Source organism: Heloderma suspectum, chromosome 1 (assembly GCF_057233095.1).
Source record: "Heloderma suspectum isolate Gila_16-S chromosome 1, 16-S_ref, whole genome shotgun sequence".
In the NCBI taxonomy this organism is placed as follows: Eukaryota; Metazoa; Chordata; class Lepidosauria; order Squamata; family Helodermatidae; genus Heloderma; species Heloderma suspectum.
The window spans coordinates 96,631,611-96,657,867 of NC_139458.1; positions in this window are offsets into that span (position 1 = coordinate 96,631,611).

Genomic DNA, 26,257 nt, shown 5'->3' on the forward strand with positions numbered 1-26,257 from the left:
ATCCCTCACCAATGGCTAGTTCGGTTACGGCTGATGGGAGCTGTAGGCAAAAACATCTGGAGGGCCACAGGTTGCCCACCTCTGCCCTGTTTGAAGGCTGTCCAGTCAAAGTCAGGTTTAACAAAGAACCCTAAGAAGGGAGAACAGGGGCCATCAACAGTTAGCACTTGGACCTCAAACTGAGCAGGGGCACAGGTCCCCTGGACACAGTTCACACACTATGGTGTAATGTATAATATTTCTCTTTAAAGTATAAATTTGCATCTATATGTATAAATTAGCACAAGCAAATTTTATGCAAACAAGGACCCCCATTTTTGGTGATGGATTTTCTCTTTTTTGGTGAGGCATAAGAGGCCACCCTCACAACAATAAGATGGCCTAGTTGATGGCCTAGTTATAACAATTAATGTTTGCAAAGATTCTGAAGAAGAAAGTTACGCAACAGAGAGACTTGGGTAAGCACAACTAAACATTGCTACTGAGGACCGTGGTTTCAGAGAATACCCTGAAGGTTCTTCTTCCTGGCACACAAAGTTACTTGGTGGAGTTTCCAGGAATAAACATCGTTTAAGAATAAACATAATTCCAAACTAGTTTAGAAGAACTCATCATAGGAGGAAAGTTTCCCACAGAGTTAGATATAATTTGTGGAGGAAATGATTCCTTCAAAGTACATTTCCGTTCCAAGGGAGTCCCCTCTTCAAGTCTAGTAGGCCATTACAGAGTTGCTGTCTTTGGTTGCCAAGAAGCACTTGATGACAAACGGGCTACTCTGGAAATTCATGACGAAAGTTCTCTGCCATTCCGCCTCTCATAACTGATGCCTTTAGCTGTCATGATCACTGTCTTAGCAGTAAGGATCACTATGTCTTTAAGATTTATTTTTTGGAGAGGTTATGTGTGGGTGTAAAGTGCAGGGGGCTTCTTTCCCTTTATAGATTCAAACTGCATAATAACACAAATCACTTTTCAGAATTTTGCCTGAAGGGGACAGCAAAAGGAAAATTTAGAGATGAAAACAGAAATTGTTCTCAAGTGAAACTGGAGACTTCTAGGTGTCAACAAAGTGCAAAATCCCCTGATATATATGGATTTATATGTGGAAGGCTTGTCTCCACACCAAGTTTATGATTGTAAACTACTCCGAGGGCATTTGCCAGTTGGTTGGTATACAAGATTTAATAATAACAACAACAACAACAACAACAACAAGTGGTGGTGGTGGTGGTGGTGGTGGTGTTCTTGCTTATGTTTGACACAGCATCTGTACATCACATGTAATCTTATGCATCTATCTATCTGTAACATTAATCTGATCACTTTAGAATGGCATAATGCATTATTGCGTTTGAGTTACTCTAGGATGTTTTAGATTACAACTCCCAGCATTCCTGACCATTGGCCATGCTTACTGGGAGCTGAAGTCCCAAACATCTGGAGGGTGCAAGGTTGGGGAAGGCTGCTCTAGGACAACATGAGTGTCTCTTGTGATCCCTCACATTTCCTTCATCCTTCCGGGCTCTTGGAATATCTCAAACTGAAAAGCATTGTAGCGGCATGGTCTCAGTTGCTGATTTAGAATCTAATGTTTCTCAAGAAGCTCACAACTCAGTATAGGATTATGTAACATAATCCAAGATTTTTTGTACAAAATAGATTCCCCCACCCCACCCCCAAACTCAGTATTAGTGGTATTTATTACCACATAATTTAAGTGACAATTGCAATTGTTGTAACTGTGGTGAACAGATCTCTAAATTTTCTGGCCTTGTTCAAAGATTAACCATTGGAAGAAAAAATATTTTAGATACATAGCTGAAACAAAATTCTTCTTTGCTGTTGAATATTGTCCAGATATTTTCTCAATGTGCTAATCTTGGTTGAAAAAAGGAACCAAATATTTTTATTTGACTTGGCATCCAGTGATATCTGGCAATATGATAACGTGCAATGATATTCAGGGAGCAATCCTATGCTCCCTGGGAGGGCAGATAAGGGGCCATAGGACGTTGCAGGCTTTGCTTTCCACCTGCAGAGAGGGAGATCTGTGGGCTGATACTAAAGTCTGCCACCGGAAGCCTCCCTGGTGCAGCCATGGGAAGGTCTGTCATTGTGGCAGTACTGCAGGCGGTGGTCTGCTGGAGGGGGGTGGGCAGGCAGAAACCACCCATTACAAGGATGTGCTGGGGAGGTCATGGGTCCAAAGGATCCTCTTTATTCCCCTGACATGCCCCCAAAACAGGCCCAGAACTATGCCAGCCTTGGCATAAATTTGCTCCCATTGAAGTCAATGGGGGCGGGGGCAGGGCAGGGGAGAGGAAGGTTAAAGGGAAAATACCCCACCACCTTCTTCCCTGGCTGCAGCAAGCTCTCAGGGCTTTGGGCACAGTGGAGCAACTGCCGTGGATTCTCTCCCCATGGCAACATCCATAGGACTGCTTACTCTGCATATGAAAGGTGGTAGGGAATGGGGTATAGCAGCATTTTTCATACTGTTTACCTTCATGAAACACTTGACACATTGATTTGTTTGCCATGGAATTCTTGTGAATTTGTGCACGCTTTGGGGAACACTCAGTTCATGGGGGCCTTGTTAGGCCTCACTATAACACATCATCAGGGGTGGCCCAAGACTTTTTGCTGCTGGAGGAAAAGGACAAGATGGTGCCCCCTCCCATTTCAGGTACAAAAGCCAAGTGGACTGGCAGATGGATCTGTCTTCAACACTGATGATGGTACAGTATCCTCCACTGCCCCTGAAAACTGCAGGCTAACTTCAGGGGTGCAGAGCAGGCCGCATGGCCCACAGCTCTCACCTCCAACACATTGCTGCCGCCTCCCAGGATCTGCTTCTTGAGATGACTGCTTCACTTTGCCTAATGATAGGGCTGGTCCTGTCCATCATTATAAACTGAGAATGTTTCCTGGGATACACTGAATGCTCCTCCTTTTGCGTTCATTACAGAGGAGATTCAAGCCAGACTATATGAGAAGGGTGTGTCTTTCCTATTCACATAGAAACAGACCGATATAATTTTCTTTAAAATAACAATAAACAACATACAAAAATATTTCTCTTGAATCTCTTCATTTATACATTGTCAGTTCCTCTTGGAATGAGAATTAGAATTAAGGCTTCAGATTACTTGTGTTGAGTGTAACATAAAAGTGCAGCACAATGTACTGAAACCAAATGTATTGCTCCTTTTCTGCCGAGACTGTATTTTACAGTCTCCCTTTGTGTCCCTTTTAACTTATTTCTTCAAAGGGACAGAAGAATCTGCATTTATTTTGCTTGAAAGGATTTTTTTTTTTTAAACCCAGTCTTCCTTCTGGTGAGGATGCGATGCCATTTTTTTCAAAGAGCAGCTGAGGTTGCAACCCTCAAGGAATAAAAAGAGGGTCTCCATCTATCTGTTGCAATGAAGACTCTTTAGTGAAGAATATTCAGATTTAAATGACTATGAACACCTTTCATTTCAGTTACATTAACTAACTCAGGATGCATATCATTGCAACAAGTCTTTTCAATGACGATGAGATTCAGGGATGAGGAAGGCCTTAGATCAGCCTTCCCCAGTGCGTTGCCATCCAGATGTGTTGGCTGGCTGGAGGGGCTGGGAGTTGTGGTCTCACACATCTGGAGGGAACCAGGTAGGGGAGGCTGCTTTAATTTTATTATTGCCTTAACTGTTTTGGCCTGTAATACCATATGCAAATGTATCTTTCTCAGCCCTAATCATTTTAAAAATCAGTAAGTACAAATACGTTTTTTCTTTTTTTTGCCTAGTAGCAAATGTACTACCATACACTTGTGCATCTACAGATGCTACAGATGCTAATTGCTCAAGACTTTTAAATATGGTTTTGGAGTGTAGAATTAGCCAAGGATAAAGTATTAATTCCTTTTCAATTAGCTTTGATATTTACATGGGTGAATCATTAATTTTTTAATATCCTTATTTTGTGTGCAGTTCTACCTCATTCATTATGCTGAACTAGATTATAAACTTGACTGAAGATGGATCTAAGTCATGTTAGTAGTCATTAAGGGTGCAATCCTATGCAGGTTTAGACAGAAAAAAGTCCTATAACTCCCAGCATTCCCCAGCTAGCATGGCTGGTTGGGGAATACTGGGAGTTGTAGGACTTTTTTCTGTCTAAACCTGCATAGGATTGCACCCTAACCGAGTGAAGATCTTCTGCCTGGGTGTGTGAGTAGTTATTTTTACTTATGTATTTATGGTGTCTGTTATTTACAGTACCCCCATCAGAAAGGAAGCTTTGAGAACTACTCACCATATGAAGTTAGCTAGTTATTTTCATATCTGTACCCCACATTTTCTTCTAAAAGGAAGCCAAAGCAGCTAACAATAACATACCAAAACAAGCACAATTATATCAAAAACAACAAACACAGTTATGGGGAAAGGTATTTAACAAAAACAATGCTACAATAACATATCAATAAGTATCCATATCAATAAACCTATCAATAAGGGGGAAATGTGTCAATAACAATTAGCAAATAACAATTAGCAAAATACAACATTTGTAAGAAGCACAAAATTTCAATAAATAAGCAGCTGACAGTAATGTTTATTACCTTTTTCATGTCCTGGTGCTATAAAGAATCCAGGCATATTTCAAAATGGTAGATCCAAGTAAGGCTACCTAAGATAAAGCACAAGATTATTATTTTTAATTAATATTATTATTTAAAATATTTCTTGGCCACTTTTCAGGGCAGAAGCCCACCCAAAGTGGTGTACAGCAATAAAATACATTAAACTGCTATGATGTTAAGAACACTAAAAACACAATAAAAATAGCAATAAAAACAACAACAAAACCAGCAATAAATACAGCAGTAAAAACAGCAACAAAAACAATCATTTTAGGAGAAGTCCAGAGTAAAATAATATATTTTCAAGGCCTTATTAAAAGCCTGCAGTGTTGGAGCATGGTGGACCCCTGATAGCAACTTATTCCAGAGGTGTGGGGCCACTGCAGAGAAGGCCCTCTCATGTGTGGTCACCCATCTAACTGCTCTCACAGGTGGGTAAATGAGAAGCACCTCTCTTTCTGAGCTTAAGGTATAGCCAGACTGATATGGTTGAAGGCAGTCCTACAAGTAATATGGTCCCAAACCATATAAGGCTTTAAAGGTCAAAACCAGCACTTTTAATTGGGCTCAGAAACACACCAGTAACAGGTGCAGCTGGTGCAGTATAGGCGTTATACTATCAAATCACCTCCCCACCATCAACACTCAGGCAGCCGCATTCTGCTCCAGCTGAAGTTTCTGAACCATCTTCGAAGGTAGCCCCACCTACAGTACATTGCAGTAGTCCAGCCTCGATGTCGCTAGTGCATGAATAACTGAGCCAAGGTTCATCCTCTCCATATGGGGCTGCAGCTGGCGTACCAGCCTAAGCTGGTAAAACACACTCCTGGACACTGCAGCCCTCTCTCTGGGCTTCGTCAGTTAGCACAGAGTCCAGGAGGACTCCCAGACTATGCTCTTGGTCTTTCAGGGGGAATGCAACCCCATCTAAGATCAGTTGTAAACCTCCATCTAGCATAGTTGGTTTCCCAACCCACAGTACCTCTGTCTTGTCTGGATTAAGTTTTAGTTTGTTACACTCATCCACCCCCAAACAGCCTCCAGACACTGGTTGACGAATTCAGCAGCTTCCCTGGGATGTGTAGATGGAAACGAGAGACAGAGCTGCGTATCATCCGCATACTGGTGACTCTTCAGTCCAAACCTCCTGATGACTTCCCCCAGTGGTTTCAAGTAGATGGTAAAAAGCATGGTGGACAGAATGGAATCTTGCAGCATTCCACATAGCGTAATGGCTATAGGGTGGAACAAAAATCCCCCAGTACCACCTTCCGAGACCACTCTTCCAAGATGGTGTCGTCCCCCTCCTCCCACGCACTGCATGTTAAGAAGCCAAACGGACTATGTACACTGGTGGCGAACATTCCTCATTGTACCTGAGGGCTGCTGGCTAGCTTCAAGGGCACAGCGTAGTCTAGTTTAGGGGACTCAGGGGGAACAGTGAGAGTGGAGCTGCTGCCCCCAGCAACTTTTGCCTGAGGTAACATCCTTCACTGCATAGTGCACTTGAGGACAGCTGCCTAGTTTAGGGGAGCAGGACAAGCCATGTGGCATACATAGTGCTGTCCTCCAGCTGATGGGAATGACTAAGGGGCATAGAGGAATGGCTGTGGACTGCTGCTACAGTCCCCCCAACATCTGCTGCCTGAGATGGTTGCCTCACTTTGCCTAATGGTAGGGCTGGCCCTGGATCCAAGGAACAGGGGATGGAAGTTAAACCCTCAATAACCAGTGTCCTTTTCATTCCAAGTCATAAGCCCTATTGACTGTGATCAGTTCAGTCTTGTCCAGATTCAGCTTCAAATGTATTGTTGTCAGTTCCTAACAACAGCAGGCCATAATTGAAAAGCACCAAAATGGCAGGAATTGGGTATATTGATAACACCTTATCCCAGTTCTGCAAAGGATATTCCTCAGTGCCTTCAAATGGAACATGAGGTAGATGTTAAGACAGAGCTCTGTCCACTTGGTTCTCATCACTGCTCAGTGTAGTCACGGATCCAGACTGCCCAAGAGGCCCACTGAGAGTCAGATGCACCATCTTTACTCTCATTTTGCTAGGGGCCCAGTGAGGTAGCAAACACTGTCTCTGACCTGCCTGGTCTGGCTTTGAAATGGTACGTGGGTTCTGTGTCAGGGATGAGCAGCTATCAAGGTGGAACCACAAGCTAGGAAACTGGAGTCACACCAGGGGGCAGAGCTGTGACTTTTTAACCCTTCTCTATGGTACTGTTTTTCTGCTGAAAATTCTCTCTCTCCCCATAGGTTTTTATCCCCACCAGGGAAAAGATACTCATACCTTTTCACAAGAGTAAAAGCAGCTTGGGAAGGTGATATTCGGTAGGAAATCGGCATGAAGGAAAGAGTTAAGACCTACACTCATATCCCACTTTAAATTGCAGCTTTGGTAGCTGCAAAAGAATGTCCCCCCACCCATAATAGAACTGCACATTATGTTCTGCCCTCAGCCTTAGAATCTCAGCTAGAAGTTAAAAGGGTGGTGCAGGCGAAGGCATGATATCATTCTAAGCAAATGTTCATTCTGACTGAGGACAATAGCAATTTAAATTAAATTCGCACAGCAGGAAAAACAAAGCTCAACCATTACTGAAAAGGGTGCTAAAAATGGTTGTAGCTCCAGGGCAGCCGTAATGAATGAGAAACAAGTTGGACTGGTTTTAAGACTATTACATTTTGTGTGAAGCAGCTGTATAAATATGCTTAAGTGAGGTGTTGTAATACCCCTCCATGTAGCACACATTTGGTTCTGCACAAGCCACTTCTTATATTTTTCCAGGATGGAAGTCTTAAAAATAAACGACTTATGTATGTATAAAAACAATTGGTTGGATATAGTCTACTTTACATATACTTTACATACATACTTTATACATACTTTACATATAGAATCACAGAATAGTCAGGCTGGAAGGGGCCTACAAGGCCATCAAGTACAACCCCCTGCTCAGTGCAGGAATCCAGGTCAGAGCATCCCCGACAGATGGCTGCCCAGCCTCGTCTTGAACGCCTCCAGTGCGGGAGAGCCCACCACCTCCCTAGGTCATTGGTTCCATTGTCGTATAGCTCTAACAGTCAGGAAGTTTCTCCTCTTTACACTGGTTGGATATAGTCTACTTCACATACAGGGCTGGCCCTCCCATGAAGCAGAGTGAGATGCCTGCATCAGGGGGAGGAGCAGGAGGAGTGGTGAATTGTGCGGCTTCCCTCCCTTGCCCCCACCAGGCAGACCCACCACTACTGCTGCCCCACCACCTCCGGTGGATGCTCTGGAGAGCCCTGCCAGCCACACCCCCACCATGGCATTTGCTGCAGTGTGAGAGCAGCCAGCAGGGCTCTCTGGAGCAGCTGCCTGCCCTCCGTTGCCTTCATTGCACCTGCTTTCCCCTTCCCTTTGCCCCGCCACATCAACTCTATGGAGAGCTGCAGGGACAGAAGTGGCTGCAGGGCTGTCATGAGAACTCACCCAGGTCCTGTGACCGCCCCGCAGCCACTTTTTCCGGCCATGCAGCTCTCCATAGAGTCGGCATGGCAGTGGCAAAGGGAAGGGGGTGGGTGGGGGTGCAATGTAGTGGATGTGGGAAGGGGTGAGATGTGGTAGCAGTGGCAGTGGTGGCAGAGGCAGTGGATGTTCTCTCCCACCTCAGGCAGCAAGAGAGTTTGCACCAGGGCTGCCAATGAAGATGAGAATAATAGCATGCCCTGTCCCAGTACACACTTCGAACCCTCATACATTCAAGTGAATGCCTATATAGGGCTTGAGAGACTGAGAACAATTAACCAAGTCACAGATGACTAAAAGAAGACCCCCACCAAAAGAAGTGACTTCTCTGGCTATTAAGAAGAGGGCCTTTTCTGTTGTGGCTTCCCGGTTGTGAATGAGCTCCCCAGAGTGGCTCGCCTGGCACCTACATTGCGATCTTTTCAGTGTCAAGTGAAGACCTTATTTTCCCAGGCATTTTAGACTTTCAGTTTCTGCTGAAACTGAAAGTCTATATATTTATAGACTTGTTTTATATATACAAAATAGTATATGCTACTATATGCTACGTTTTTATATATGCTACTACATAACCTTCACATTGCTACTAGGTTTAATTTAGTTTGTTTAGTTTTCATTTGGGTTTTATGCTGTAGTTTTAGACTTTTAAACTATGTTTGATGATATTGTATTTTATGGTTTTAATTGTTATGAATCGCCCAGAGAGCTTCAGCTATCGGGTGGTATAGAAATGTAATAAATACATGAATAAATAAAGCTGCATTTCTAACATTACAAGAGTGAGGATGTATTTCTGTAGCCTGAGAAGGCAATTTCAAAAGCAAAACAAGAGACAACACTCATGGAAAAACTCAAGTGGGAAAATTCCTTTCATTTCAAAATACTTGCAGAACACAAAATGCAACCAAGATTTGGTTGCAACCAAGATGCAACCAAATCTTTCACTGATTCTTTTGGTAGTTGGCTGAAATAAGTGATTTCATTTTAGGCTTAATAAACCTAATAAATAATAAACGATTTCATTTTAGGCTTATAGTTCATTTTTCTTTATTTTTCTATTTTTTGCAGTCTTTCTTTTGAAAGCCCTACAAAACAATGGCAAAAACAATCACTTCCATATTATTATGCATGGTTGATGTACTTCTTTTTATTTGATTATAGAATTGTAAAAAGTAACTAATTTCACATTGTAAACATGTGGTCCAAGCCCATTTACCTTGTAAGAAATGTCCCATCGACAATGACATATTGAAATTACTTTTATAAGTAACAGAAGCAGAAATCTGGTCTTAGCCTCAATGGACTTCACATCCAACCTGGAGTTGTGTTAAAAGCATTGAGATTTGTCCGTGAACTCCCTGCATGGGAGACAGAATTCCACTCATATGCCCCACCCTCTCTCCTTACTCTATTTCTATTTTTATTAGGGTAAGTAAGTACATATCAGCCAGTCTTAGTATGTGGATTCTCCCTTCCCCCTGCACTCCCTGCACAACCCTCAAATCTGCTCTGGAGGATTGGGGGACCCTATGGAACAGTTTTGGGGTGCTACAGGGGCTACAGGGAGGAGGAGAGGATGGGAAGTCCCATTGCACAAGTGGAAGTCCCGTTGCATGAGTGGAGTACAGCTCGTGCGAGGGTTGGATCCAACCCATAACCTTCAATAAAAATACAAAGGCAATAAAAATACAAAGGGAGAGAATAGTTAAAATGACCCATCTCTCCTGCTTATCCCCAACTATTAAAGGCCATAATTTGAAGAATCTACTCAGTCCTGGAACTAGGTAAGTCAAAACAAGGAAGAGAAATGTCTGATCCATTACACCAGATGCTACCCATCTGGGAAGACGAGCTGAGGCTTCTTACTCCACAGGTATGACTTCCAGGCAGGTCCAAACTCCCCCCCCCCTTTTTTTTAACAAATTCACTCCTATATTTCATTTCCTAACATTTGTATTTTGTGCATTAAAAACAATTCTGTCTTCCTCCTGAAAGTAGAGTTCAGCTGTGTGGTGGCAAGTAAAACCTTCATCTGCATTCCTAAAGTGGAGGATGCTCCTAAAGCTGTTCCTAGAGGTGCTTGATTAAGAAGTGGACAACTTTCTCTCAGGCTGGAAGAGAGCAACTGACCTCCCTGACCGTGTCCCTGATTGCTCAGTGAAGCTTGTTCTCCTCCCAGCTGAACACCGGCTTAGATGAATCTGGCAGTGCTACAAAGCAAAGTGGAGATTGCGAGAACTTGCCAACCACTTTCAACGACATTCCAGGTCCTGAATGTGAAATTCCTAAAGAGACTGCAGCACGTCCTTTTTCTTGCTGAGCAAGGTAGTGGGACGGAGAAGACTACACTTCTAGGAGTCTAGGCACCTCAATCACTGGTGTGCTTTTTTGTGCCACTGGCAGATATAGTAATCAAAGTTTATTCTTGGTTCAGATGTAAGACCAAACCATGGTTTGGTGCCACTAGAACAAGCCTTCAAGGAAGCTTGGCCTCATGTGCTCCATCTTCTCGCCCCCGCCCCCTTACAGGTAGTGATTCCGTCTCTCCTTTCCTGGGATCCCATTTCATCTAAACCAGCACACTATGGTTTGTGTTTGCCATGCAAACAAGGAACAAAGTAGGAACATATGGTTTGCTTCAAACCAAGAAAGAAAGGAAGAGTAAATTCCCACTAAGCTCTCTATGGGCAGATCTCGCTAGAAGTCTGAATTGTCAAAGAAGAAAAGAGAGTGTCCTACAGCACATCCTGCCTTCATCTTCTTGGTGGGTAGTTTTCAAAGACCCCCCATGCAATGGGCTAGAATTCGAGAGCTGCTTATAAAAATGAAGATTTGGGGTTATCCTGTGATAACTGCCCATGAAATCCTATGCATGTTCACTTAGAAGTAAGGAGCTCACTTCCTATAAAAAGGTATGGCCAATTTACACATTCAGCTCTGCTGGGACTGTACTGCTTTAAACTCTAGGGGCGTGTTTGCATGCTATCAGCTTCACTTTGTTTGCAATTTTGTTGTGATGTTTCCCCGATCACGTCTTCTCCTTTTCCTGTTTCCACAGCCCTAAAAAGACCCAGCTTATCATTGCTGTAGCCTGGGGCTCTGTGCTGTTTCCACTGAGCTCTAATCAAATTATTTTCTTGATGGCTGGGTAGAGTCTGAGTGGAGTCTGTTTTGGGTTTGATTACCTCATCAGTGTTCCTGCCTCCTCGGCTGTGTTTCCAGGACAATGGAAGGAGATGCTAATGAAGGAGTATGGGATTTTTAAAAAAAGGAATCAGCTTTGCTGTGAAGAGAGGCTTTCCCCCTCTCCCCCACTTTCTCCTTTCCCCTGAAAGTCCAGATGCACCTGCATTTCAGGAGCAAGCTTCATTGAGCGCAATGGGAGTTACTTCTGAGTAGATACACATATGCTTGTGGTGAGAAAGTGGGGGGGGGGGGAGAACACAAAAAGGGAAACAAGCCCCCATTTTAGCCCAGAGGACCTCATTGACCACAATGGGAGTTACTTTTGATGAGACAGGAATGAGTTTGTTCTGGGAAAGAGAGCAGTAAACACAAAGACAGAAACCAGCTCCCATTGTAACCTGCAGGATATCTATAATGAAGCTGTGAAGTACTTTCTTCCTAAGGCAATTCATCGGAGCCACTAGATCCCACTTGGTCACTTAATCGCACTTAAGGAATTGCACTTTAAAGTATGCCATTTCAATTGAGGGGGAATCTTTGTAAGTTCTGATGTGGGCATTCACAGGCAAGCCTTATTAACCTGAGACACTAATGGGTTTGTTGTGGGAAAGAGACTGAAACCAGCCCCCATTTTAATGCACAGGATCTCTATATGGAAGCTGTGAAGGAGTTATGTCCTAAGGCAATGGACATCGCACTTAATCGCATTTAAGGAATTCAGGGCTTTGATATGTGCTGTGTCAATTGAGGGGCTTCTGTTATTTCTGTGGTCATTGAGAGGGCAAGCCTCACTCAGCACAATGGGAGAAAACACCCCTTCACTGATGGGCTGTGTTCTACTGCTTATTTTCAATGACGTTTTAAAAGTTGGTCCCTTGGCATCTTGCTCCAAAACAGCATGAAACTTCCGAAAAAGAGGGAGGGAAAGAGTTGGGTCATTGAGGTCAGAGCGACACACCCACAAAGGCTGGGCAACATGCCTCATGGGCAGGACTATGATACTGAACCCAGTGCAGTTGTGGAAACAGGTCAGTAATGGAGCTGAACTAAGCTGGAAAAGTCGGACTATAACCCATCTCAGAAGAAGTGGTTTTTCTGTGTTAAAATGCGGGGCTGAATGGCCACGACATCATGGAAACACAGAGACGTCACCGCGCAACCAGGTTGGAGTAAATCACTGGTGGAAACACAGCCCCAGTGGGACATGTTCAAATGAACGCCCACTGTTGGAGGAAAACACCCCAACTCCTTACACCTAAAAAAGTAGCACATTACAGAGAAAGATTCCAAGCTCACCCTCTTGCTGATATGCTGTTTTTCTATGTGCAGAAAGCTTTTTTTTAATGGAGCATTCAGACATGAAATCTCCCACCTGCAGGCTGAAGTAGAATATAGTTCTAACAAAGCTGTACAATCTGATTATACCAAATGCGATCAGCTCTTAAGAGTTGTTTCAAAGTATATCTGGAAGACTTTTTCCAGTTCAAAGTTTGCCCCATGTTCAATCTATTTAAAAGTACTCATCCTTCTTTTTACTAGATCTTTTTCTCCTTCTCCTTATTTACTTCCATGAAGTTGCCATGGCAAGAAGCTATATTTTGCAAGAGGCTCTATTTGGTCCCTGCCTTGTTGTGGTGAAGGGACTTGCGTAACTCAGTGAAGCCATAAGCTGTGCCGTGCAGGGCCACCCAAGACGGACAGGTCATGGCAGAGAGTTTTGACAAAATGTGGTCCACTGGAGAAGGAAATGGCAACCCACTCCAGTATTCTTGCCAAGAAAACCCCATGGAACATATCACAAGGCTAAAAGATATGACGCCGGAAGATGAGCCCCTCAGGTCGGAAGGTGTCCAATATACTACTGGGGAACAGCAGAGGGTATTTCCAAGTAGCACCAGAAAGAGTGAAGCGGCTGGGCCAAACCCGAAAGGACACTCAGCTGTGGATGTGTCTGGTGGTGAAAAGAAAGTCCGATGCTGTAAAGAACAATATTGTTTAGGAACCTGGAATGTCAGATCAATGAATCAAGGTAAACTGGAGGTGGTCAAACATGAGATGGCAACATTGAACATCGACATCTTGGGAATCAACGAACTAAAATGGACAGGCATGGGCGAATTTAATTCAGGTGACCATCATATCTACTACTGTGGGCAAGAATCCCTTAGAAGAAATGGAGTAGAACTCATAGTCAACAAAAGGGTGGGAAAAGCAGTACTGGGGTACAATCTTAAAAACGATAGAATAATCTCAGTACGAATCCAAGGCAAACCATTCAACATCACAGTAATTCAAGTCTATGCCCCAACCACTGATGCCAAAGAAGCTGAGGTTGATCGGTTCTGTGAACACCTACAACACCTTCTAGAACTAACACCAAAAAAAGATGTCCTCTTCATCATAGGGGATTAGAATGCTAAAGTAGGAAGTCAAGAAATCACCGGGATAACAGGCAAGCATGGCCTTGGTGTACAAAATGAAGCAGGACAAAAGCTAATAGAGTTTTGCCAAGAGAACACGCTGATCATAGCAAACACTCTTTTCCAACAGCACAAGAGACGACTCTACACATGGACATCACCAGATAGTCAATATCGAAATCAGATTGATTTTATGTCCTTTGCAGCCAAAGATGGAGAAGCTCTATACAGTCAGTAAAAACAAGACCTGGAGATGACTGTGGCTCAGATCATGAGCTTCTTATTGCAAAATTTTGGTTTAAATTGAAGAACGTAGGGAAAACCACTAAACCATTCAGGTATGACCTAAATCATATCCCTTATGAATATACAGTGGAGATGAGGAATAGATTTAAGGGATTAGACCTGATAGACAGAGTGCCTGAGGAACTATGGACGGAGGTCCGTAACATTGTTCAGGAGGCAGCAACTCAATCCATCCCAAAGAAAAAGTAATGCAAGAAAGCCAAGTGGCTGTCTGAGGAGGCTTTACAAGTAGCTGAGGAAAGAAGGGAAGCGAAAAGCAAGGGAGAAAGGGGAAGATATATCCAACTGAATGCAGAATTCCAGAGAATAGCAAGGAGAGACAAGAAGGCCTTCTTAAATGAACAATGCAAAGAAATCGAGGAAAACAACAGAATGGGAAAGACTAGAGATCTCTTCAAGAAAATCGGAGATCTCAAGGGAACGTTTTGTGTAAAGACGGGCATGATAAAGGACAAAGAAGGCAGGGACCTAACAGAAGCAGATGAGATTAAGAAGAGGTGGCAAGAATACACAGAAGAACTATACAGGAAAGATCTGAATGTCCCTGATAGCCATGATAGTGCGGTCACTGAACTTGAGCCGGACATCCTAGATAGTGAAGTCAAGTGGGCCTTAGGAAGCATTAGTAACAACAAAGCTAGCGGAGATGACAGTATTCCAGCTGAGCTATTTAAAATCCTAAAAGATGATGCTGTTAAAGTGCTGCATTCAATATGCCAACAAATTTGGAACACTCAACAATGGCCGCAAGACTGGAAAAGGTCAGTTTACATTCCAATTCCAAAGAAGGGCAACGCCAAAGAGTGTTCAAACTACCGCACAATTGCGCTCATTTCACATGCCAGCAAGGTGATGCTCAAAATCCAAGCTAGGCTTCAGCAGTATGCGAACCGAGAACTACCGGAAGTACAAGCTGGGTTTCAAAGAGGCAGAGGAACTAGAGATCAAATCGCCAACATTCGCTGGATCATGGAGAAAGCAAGAGAATTCCAGAAAAACGTCTATTTCTGCTTCATTGACTACGCTGAAACCTTTGATTGTGTGGATCACAACAAACTCTGACAAATTCTTAAAGAGATGGGAATACCAGACCACCTTACCTGTCTCCTGAGAAACCTGTATGAGGGTCAAGAAGCAACAGTAAGAACCAGAAATGGAACAACCGAGTGGTTCAAAATTGGGAAAGGAGTACGACAAGGCTGCATATTGTCACCCTGCTTATTTAACTTATATGCAGAGTACATCATGAGAAACGCCGGGTTGGATGAATCACAGGTCAGAATTAAGATTGCTGGGAGAATGATCAACAACCTCCGATATGCAGACGATACCACCCTCATGGCAGAAAGCGAAGAGGATCTAAAGAGCCTCTTGTTGAGGGTGAAAGAGGAGAGTGCAAAAGCTGGTTTGAAACTCAACATTAAAAAAACGAAGATCATGGCATCTGGCCCCATCACTTCCTGGCATATAGAAGGGGAAGAAATGGAAGCAGTGACAGATTTTACTTTCTTGGGCTCCAAGATCACCGCAGACGGTGACTGTAGCCTTGAAATTAAAAGACGCTTGCTCCTTGGGAGGAAAGCTATGGCAAACCTAGACAGCATAGTAAGAAGCAGAGACATCACCTTGCCGACAAAGGTCCGTCTAATCAAAGCTATGGTCTTCCCAGTAGTAATGCATGGCTGTGAGAGCTGGACCATAAGGAAGGCTGAGCGCCGAAGAACTGATGCTTTCGAACTGCGGTGCTGGAGAAGACTCTTACAAGTCCCCTGGACTGCAAGGAGGTCAAATCAGTCCATCCTAAAGGAAATCAACCCTGAGTGCTCATTGGAAGGACAGATACTGAAGCTGAAGCTCAAATATTTTAGCCACCTAATGCGAAGAGAAAACTCTCTGGAAAAGACCCTGATGCTGGGAAAGACTGAAGGCAAAAGGAGAAGGGGACGGCAGAGGATGAGATGGCTAGATAGCATCACGGATGCAATGAATATGAACTTGAGCACGCTCCGGGAGAGAGCGCAGGACAGGAAGGCCTGGCGTGCTATGGTCCATGGGGTCACGAAGAGTCGGACACGACTGAACGACTGAACAACAACAACAACCTCTCACAAGGTGGTCTTATCAGATTATATCCCCCCCCCCATTTATCTAAGGCAGATAATACTTTACTTACTTTCTTAGGCAGCAGAGAGATATGCAACTATTTTTTAAATTATTTCTATACCACCCAGTCTTGGCAGTTCACAACAATTAATTACAAATAATACGATGTCTAATTTTCCTCGTTGTCTTCTCTTTAGGGAGAAAAGCATCAAGATTAGAGGAAGATTGTTAAATGTAAAAGTGCTTTCTATAAAACAAACACACCAAATACTAAAAAGTGAGTGTGACTTGCCTTAGTGGAATGGTTTGAAGTTCAGTGCCTGGATTGGATGCCAAAAGTAACTGCACTGTTTTGCCTTGATGGCGCTTTGCCATGTATTTCCCCAGCAATAAATTAATTATACTGAGTATAGATGAAATTGTAGTTGCAACCTCTCCTGAAAAGAAAGGACAAATGGCGTATGGGAAGCCTTCCAGCACAAAGATGTTGGCAAGAGAGATTTGCACTAAGAATATAAGGTCAGCCGTGCTGGGTTAGAGTGACGCAAACTTCCATCTAGTCCGGTCTCTAGGGCTGCAATCCTACACATGCAGTGGCATCCTGGGAGGAAGCCCCACTGATAGGGCGGCTACTTCTGCTTTACCAGAATAGAGGAAATGCATCACAAAAAAGAGGACACATATTTGCACCACATTTTCATAGGCTAATTTATATGTTATAGATGCAAATTTGGAAATAATTGCTGTGACTTAAAGAGAAATAGAACACATCTCACCATCATCAGGAAGACTGTGACCAGGTGACCTGTGTGCTCGCTCCATCTGCTGTCCAGGTGCTAGCCACTGATGGGCAGGTTCAAGGCCCCCGGGCCGTCCCTTCTGATGGGTCTTTATCTTTAAAGCAGGCTTGGACAGGACAGCCCTTCAAATAAAGGATGCACTGAGACAGAGGACTATTCTTGGATCTCTGTCTTGGATCTGTCTTGGATCTTTTCCCCAGATGCAGTTATCGTGTGCTCATCATTCCCTACACACAGTTGTTTATGGGTTCCTTAAGCGATGTTGTAACCCTCCAGTTTCACTTGTTTGTAAACAGCACTTTCGGCAAGTTTTTTTACAGGAAAAATGGGGTATTATTTCTGAAAGCGGAAGACAATGCTGTTTCTACTTGTGTATTTGCGCTGTTCTGCTATATCACAGAGTGACCTGGAGGTTATGTAGCAGAAAAGTAGGAAAGGAAATTCTCCTTGTGTAGTGCTTGGATCTTAATTCTGCAACAAAACTGAAAGCATATGCAGCAGATCAACAGCCTCACCTAGAAAAGCCCATGGCCAGACTATCAAGCTCAATGAGGCTTACTCTTGGTAGATACATTTAGGATGGCACTGACAGTGGACATCCAGAGGCTTTAGGGAAGTAAGCAAACAGTGCATGATGGTGATGGTGTTCAGGGATGCATTCTTTTTAGAAAGAAGTAGGAAACAAAACCAATGAGCCTCATTCATTTCATTTGTTTGCTTTTTAAAGGGGGAATTAAAATTTGTATTTATTATTTATTAATAATAGAGTATATTATATATACTGCTTAATATAATAACATCCCTAAGCAGTTCACATGTACATATTAAATATCACATTTAAAATACACTATTAAAAACAATTTCAATTATAATAGCAATACAAAACAATGCAAAGAGCAGTAAGACAGAGAAACATATGATTAACTGTAGTTAATTACAAGCCAGAGAATGCCTGGGTGAACAAGTGCGTTTTCAGGAGGTATTTGAAACATACAAGGTATTCTACCTCCCGAAATGCATGGGGGAGGGTTTTCCAGAGGATGGGGACCACCACCGAGAAGGCCCGCTGTCAAGACATGGCAAAACGATTTCCTTACTGTACATATGCTGTATATTTTCCTTTGACTTGTCCCCTTTTTGGTATGTATTATGGCCAATTGATAAATAAATTCAGATTGATTGAAATGAATCAGTTTTGAATGAATTTTCCATTAAATTCCATTCATTTCTCATTTATTTGGAGTCTTGGAACAGCCAGTACAGGTCAGAGATGTTTACAGGGAAGGATGAAGACAGAGGGAGCAGTGAAATCAACAGCTTGGAAAACTGTCCAATCTGTATGAAATTACATTTTAGGAACAGTAAACAGACTCAGTCCCAGGGCAGAGTCTGAAGCTGGCATATAGAAGTGGAAGAAATGGAAGCAGTGACAGATTTTACTTTCTTGGGCTCCAAGATCACTGCAGACGGTGACTGTAGCTATGAAATTAAAAGACGCTTGCTCCTTGGGAGGAAAGCTATGGCAAACCTAGACAGCATAGTAAGAAGCAGAGACATCACCTTGCCAACAAAGGTCCGTCTAATCAAAGCTATGGTTTTCCCAGTAGTAATGTATGGCTGTGAGAGCTGGACTATAAGGAAGGCTGAGCACCGAAGAATTGATGCTTTCGAACTGTGGTGCTGGAGAAGACTCTTATGAGTGCCCTGGACTGCAAGGAGGTCAAATCAGTCAGTCCTAAAGGAAATCAACCCTGACTGCACATTGGAAGGACAGACACTGAAGCTGAGGCTCAATATTTTGGCCACCTAATGCGAAGAAAAAACTCCCTGGAAAAGACCCTGATGCTGGGAAAGATTGAAGGCAAAAGGAGAAGGGGACAGCAGAGGATGAGATGGCTAGATAGCATCACTGATGCAATGAATATGGACTTGAGCACACTTGGGGAGAGAGCGGAGGACAGGAAGGCCTGGCGTGCTATGGTCCAGGGGGTCACAAAGAGTCAGACACGACTTAATGACTGAACAACAACAACAACAACAACAACAGGGTCTGGAGGCACATGAGGTAGCCACCTTGCTGAAGCTAAGCAGATCTGGGTCTGGTCAGTGCTTGGAGGGGAGGCCCCCTGGGAACCACATGTAGCCACCTTGAGTTCCACCATGGAAGAAAGGTGGGATATGAATGTAATAAATAAATAAACAAATATTTTAGCAACACTTTCAATAAAGTCTCCAACCACCTAATAGGTCTGGAAATCCTTGAATCACAGTGGTGATGGCAAGCAAGGGCGGGGGTAGGGGAGAGAATCTATCAAAGTAGGCAGGAACACGTGCTTCCTTTTGCCTTTGTGAGTTCTTCCTCTGCCTGCAGGGGTTCCCTTTGCTGCTTGTTTTGTGCAAAAAACAGATCAGTTCTTCCTCTGCTGCTTCTTAAGACTGATGGGCACCTGTATTCTGGTATTCAATTCCTCCATCACGCCACACTCTGCTGCAGTACTGTTCATGCCTGCCATCCATCTGCCCACCTGGTCATTATTCTGCTGTGCAACACTGAAATTCTATTAGTTCAGATAACAGTTAAGCGATATCTCTGAACCTTTTTAATTGTCTATAAATTGGGGGAGCCTTTGTCCTATCTCTCTGAAGTTTGGCAGACCTCACCACTTGGAGGGGTAATAGAATGTTTGTCAGTCCCATGCCATTTGGATGCAATAAAGTTACAGGAGGCACAAAACTACCTGGGGTTTTGACTGAAATAAATGGCAACAAAAATGAATGGGAGTTACTGAGGCCAAAGCAGACGTTACGTTAAAGACGTAGCAAGCAGCTACGTATTTTGTTCGTTACTTTTTTTTACACTAGTGCAAATGCAGGGCCCCTAATCCAGATCAGGATCCTACTGTGAAGGGCTTCCACCTTCCCCCCGCTCCTCAGCTGTGGTCCCAATCTGGATTGGGGGCCCAGTGGCTGAAATGCATAGTGCCAAATAGTGATCTATTTGCATTTAGGCTCACTATTTGGCACTATAAACTGCAGGTTTATGTCCCCAATACAGAGCAGGACTGCAGTGAGTTTGTGTGTGTGTGTGTATGTGTGTGGGGTGTTAAAGCCTCCTAACCCCCCCTCCAAATCAAGGTCCCTGTGCTTACACTAGGGGAAAAAAGACAAGCAATGTAGCTGCTTGCTAGGTAACATAATGGGCCAGTTGACACATCACACTAAGCTGCCATGGGTTAGTTAACCTGCAGGGCTTAGCAGCACATGTACATGGCCATTTTGATTATTCAAGCTGAGACTGTGGCTTGCCATGTCACGGGGACCCAGCGAGGTGGGGTGTTGGTTAACAAACCACTGTTAACTGTGGCGTAGTGGCTAGAGTGCTGGACTGGGAGTCGGGAGATCCGGGTTCTGGTCCCCACTCGGCCATGGAAGCTCACTGGGTGACTTTGGGCCAGTCACAGACTCTCAGCCCCACCTACCTCACAGGTGTGTACCACACAACAGGAGTTGTGAGGATAAAATGGAGGAGGACGATTATGTATGCCACCTTGAGTTCCTTGAAGGAAAAAAGGCGGGATATAAATGTAATAAATAAATAAACCACCCAGAGCCCATGGGCTGTTTTAGGGTTGTGGGCCGTTTGTTAACCATGCCAACAACCTACCCCCACCACGTGCGCATGACATGACAAGCTGCAGTTGCGATTTGAATATTCCAAGCTGCCCAGCAGATGCTTGCATGTCCTGCAACTACCCACTGTGGTGATTGAGTGAATACTAGGGTGGGGGGGGGGAGTATTTCCATAAACATTGCATGTGCTAATTTATAAGTATAGGTGCAAGTCTAGAAATAATTAGTATAATTATTTATACTTTTTAAATATAAATCTTTTTCTGTGATGCATTTCCTCTGTTTTGGCGATATGTAAGTAGCTACCCTATGAAAGAATAACAAAATGACTGAAACATTTAATAATGAAAATGCATGGAATAACAAAAACGCTTCCCTCCTGCCCCTTGTACATCCATATGGCCATCCTCTGTCATTTGTCCCCAGCATGTGGTCGTCATTACATCATTACAGAGGTGTAATGTTTCTGAACACAGAGGTTTCATTTCTCTCATGGCTAGCAGCCATTATAGGCCTATCCTTCATAAATGTTTCCTAGGGAAAAACTAGCTAAGCTAATGGCCACTGCCACATCTTAGGGCAATAATCCCCTACGCTAATAATGGGTTGTGAGAAATAGTACTTTCTTTTGTTTATCCTGAGCCTCCTGTCATTCAGTTTCAGTGAATTCCATAAAGTGAAGTATGTGTGATGAATTAGGGTGTGAGAGGCAGGAGCATTGCTTTGGTGGAATTCTTTAAAAAAGCAGGATGTTATTTGCATATACGTATCATAATAGCTGTCAATTTTCCTTCATGGCAGCAAGCTTTACTTCCTGACCAAGATAATATCCTAGCAACACTCTGTCTTAACTGAAAAATTATAGCAACAGAGTTATTTACACTGTGCTTTTATAGCACTTTAAAACTGTTTTAAGAATGATGAAAGAATTGTTCTGTTTTCTAAAATTAGGTGCCTGGACCTCGAGCGAAGAAATATGTATTGATTTTTTTAAAAAAAGCATTATGAACATGAAAAAAGGTACAGGCAAACTAGGAACACTATATGCAAATGCATGCAAGGAAGATCCAACAATTTCTACATGAGAAATAGTATCGGGAGGGTTATAGTGTTGAGCAGAATAGTGGCAAGAGATAGCCCTTCTTAACACTTTCTTGACTGGTTGCTTTTCTGCTCAAAATCACACCAAAGGTCCTCTCCTACATTATTCCATAAGGTTCTAGATGCATGTTTTCCCATTGTAAACACTCACTTGGAACCCCATGGGAAGAAAAGCAGCTGAGGGGAGCGATTATGAGGATAAAAACAGCCGGTAGGGAAAGAGTTTAGCAGCCTCTTCTCCTGCTGCTCTTCTCTATGTTTTGTCCTCCCAAGGCCATTTTTCATGGAAAAAGAAAAGTGTTTGACCTTTATTTCATTACATGAAATGTAATGGGGGGGGGTATGCCACTGGCTGTACTTCCTGAATGGTTAGTGCCCCACTTTTGTCAAACCCCTTGAATTACAGTTGAAAGTCCTGACTTCGCTCCCATCTGAGTGTGTTTCTTTTCAACTTCAATGTGGTAGTGTACAGAGGTCAACTGCCAAAACAGTTATCCTTGTTCCAATATTTCTGGCCCTGACTGTATATAGCAGGATCTGGATTTTACCTTCAAGACATTTATTTATTAGGTATTTTTTATCTTACTCTTCTGGCTCCCAAAGTGGCTTACATAAAACCAATACAAGCAATAAAAAACTTCTAACAATCAGTAATAACACAATAAAGCCAAACAAGCAAGAACATTGCAAACCATTTTTTTGTTTGAAAATTTCAGCAAAAAATATATAGAAGGCCTAGGGAAAAAGAAAAAGTGTTCACCTGTTGCTGAAAATAAAATAAAGATGGGACCAGGCTATGTGACTGCCACATTGCCTAGACCAGGGGTGGACAACTTGCAGCTTTCCACAGCTCTATGTGCATAGAGATACTTTCCAAAGTGATTCCATTTAAAAGTGGATTTTCAAAGAATTGAATTAGTGCCTTCCGCAGCACACGGACCAGTAAAGTGATGTATGCATTGACAAAAACTGGCTTTCATGGGGCAAACAGTACCTGAAACTGCACTAGTTCAGAATTGGGTGGGCAGAGTCCCACGAGTAGAATGGAATATCATCTACTGCATAGGTGCAGTGCAGCAAATAAGAGAAGGCCTGCTCCCAGCCCCTCTCTCTGCTCTGGTGATCACTGAAGTGCAAGTGAAGGCGATGAGTTACTTCCAACTAGACATGTTTAGCCCACTTGTCTCCTCATGTCCACCCTTTCTCAGTGGGAATAGGGGTCAGTTGAGGGCGATCACCTCTTAAACTCATTAAACTTCTCTGCACCTACGCTGGTTCAGATGAGCGAAGATTTAAACCAAGAGGCAAAGGAATTCCCCCGACACCTCCCTCCGCTCTGTACTCAGTAAAATGCAATTGAAGACAATGAATTTCTTCTGAGTAAACGTGTTTAGCCCACTGCTCTTCTCATGTCCACCCTTTCATGATAGCAACTTCCCCTTCAGCCAGTCACTGCTGCTGCCCCCAGCCCACTGAATTTCCAACCGCACTGAAGCTGTCATGATGGGAAAATCCGTCCCAAAATGAGTTTGCAAAAAAGTGGGGTTTTATAGCATTAGAATATGCACTTGCCACAGAGAGGGGCATCTGTCATGCACCACAATTGCTGGAAAGCGGCAGTAGAGCCCAAGCAAATTCCCCATGTAGATGGGGCTCAGTTGTTTTAGCTCCAATAATTCCTTACAGCTCCAATCATTCCTCACTATTGGCTATGCTGGCTAGGCCTCATGGGAGTTGTAGGCCAAAAAATCGGGAGGGCCACAAGTGGCCTAGAAAGAATAACGTTGGCAGCATAAGTGAGCTTAACAGAACTGAGAAGGAATTTAGAACCAGCAACTGTAACCTTGATCACCTTCCTATTTGCATTTATCCTTCCCATGGGTCCTCATTATTACTATTATTACATTTATATTCCACCTTTCTTTCAGTGTGGAACTCAAGGTAGCTACATGGGATTCCCAGGTGGTCTCCCTTCTAGCTACTGACCAGACCCAGACCTGCTTAGCTTCAGCAAGACAGCTGACTCATGTGCCTTCAGACCATACCCTGGGACCATACCCTAGGATTGTAGCAACAGAAGAACACAGCAGTCACTGAAGGCCAGTGTGGCTGCATGCTCACTCACTCTTCAGTGCAGTGATGTGCAGGAGAGTAAGAATTGTATTTGTCAGAACCATAAGTCAACAACCTGTAAAACCATAAAAGAATAACATAAATGTGCTGTCTATAACTCATACATCATAAAAGCAATCCATGGCATGTTCTTCCTCAAATGTTTGGCAAGCTTTGGCTGTTCAGTAAGAGAAAGAAGCAACCTTTTGTATCATGCCTATATTTTTGTGAGCAAGTAAAACATTTAATCCTTTGTTGAACTGGACAATGATTCTCTCCTAAAAGTAAAACTGTCCACATATTCATTCTTATCTCATTACCTATAAAACAAGAAAAGAAACAAACACTGGCGGGATTCAGTAGTGTTAATCCACTGGCAGAACCGGTTCCATCAGTAGACCTGGGAGGAAGGCAATTCCCCCTTCCCTGCAGCACCAGGCATGGCCTCAAAATCTGCTCTGGAGGGCTGTGAAAGCCTGCAGAGCAGATTTTCAGGTGGTGTGGAAGGCTACAGGAGGGAGGGGAGAGGGAGAAAATCCTGTTGCACTAGTGTAATGGGCTGGATTTAACCAATGTTGTAATCCACAGTTGCTGTTTCACCAGACTCTTGATTGAAATGGCTGTTCCTATAGCCAGTGGAGGCTGATGGTTCCAAAGCCAGTGGGGTGGGGAATCCTCTCTGGGTTTCAGTCAGAACCAGTCAGAACTCTGCAGAGCACCTTGGATAGCTTCTTTAGAGTTCTGACTGAAACCCGGAGTAGATTCACTGCCCCACTGACATCGGAGCCACCAGCCTCCACTGCCTATAGCTACCAAGTGAAACTGGCACGGGGATCTGTTGATTTTGCAAAAGTAAAGATGCTCTCCTAAAAGGATACCTGTGAAGGCTTGATAAACAGTCTTCATATGCATGCACAACTTGAAGCAAGTAGTCCCACAGGGAATCCTTGATACTAGTGAGCTGCGCTAAATCCAGCTGGCTTAAAAAAAAAAATTGAACCTATATTTACACTGAACTGCTGCCACTGTTGAGGTAATGCAAGAAAAATAGGCATACAAGAGACCACAGGATTTAATCCGCTGGAAGAGTAACAGCAGGGAAGCCCACAGTGCTGGCTATTTTCATGAATCTGACTAAGTCTCTAGGAACCCTCCCTGTTTCCTCTGCCTTCTCTGAAGCTCTGCCAATCACATCCCAAACCCAGACTTCCATAGGTCGCAACCACAATCCCAGGCTCTGTACACAATGATCCCTCCGTTTCTGGTTTTTCCTCCATACAGGAAGAACAAAAATAATTCTGCCCATTTTCTGTCATTGTTCAAAGATGTGAATTAACTGAGGATCAAATTACACCAGGAGGTGATGAACTTCTTTCAGCCTCAGGGCTGAAATCAGTTTCATAGAAGCTCTTGGGGCCCACATTCCAGTCACAGCTGGAATGTGGGCCCAGAGAACTTCTATGAAGCTGTTGAGTAGAAGACAACATGTATGTGGGGGTGAGGTGGGTGGGTGAGAATACCCAGAATATCAGTATATTTTAGCTTAAAGCTTTTACTGCCAGTAACTAAGCCTTAGGGGAAGCATTTCATCCTTTTAGACTTGGGGGAAAAAACTGCGCAAAGGTCGGGAAACCACTGAACGGTTGGGGGAAGGGGGCATAAGCATCTGGGGAACCCTGGAGGGCTGGATTGGAACACCTCTGAACTATGTGGTACATGAAATACATAGCATGCAGTTGACCCTCTCATTTTTTATTCAGTGATAAAGACCAATGAATTACCATTTTCTTTAGTTACATGTTTCACCTACTTCACTATAGTGGAAAGGTCAAAGTACAAAATGGCTGAAGTCCTGACTACTCAGAAAAGCTGAATAACAGTGCCTTATAACATAGACGCAAATACCTCATTAGTGTTCAGCATTACCAAGGGCTCCATTACTTGAACCTTTGTCAGGGCCGTGTTGGAATTCACTTAAGTGCAACTTTAATCGATGCACTGGGAATATGGTTTGGCTGCAACTGTTAATGTGAGAGCAGGTACCTTCCCAATTTGTCATTAGTGTAATTAAAGCTTGAGAAAATATCATGGCACACTCTACAGTCTCTAAGCTTTCCACTCAGTTCTCTGGAAAGAGAGAGCTGGCCGGGCTTGAGCCCTGAGAGAAAGGCATGGCCTGTCAAACACATGCAAAGCAGCTGTATATTTGAATGAATAGTTTTCCTGAATTCAAGTCATCTATTTGCCCAGGGTCTTGTTCAGTGCGGCACCCCAATTCACCACAATAAGGTGGAGTGGGAGAAGAGGTGGGGGTGGGGGGATGTAATAAGTTAAAATAATAATCTGATCCTAAAAAGTCAACATCACAGATTCAAGAAATTATTTGGTCAACTTAATTAATTAATTAAAGCATTTTTACCCTGCCAAAAGGGCTCCCAGAGTGGCTTAC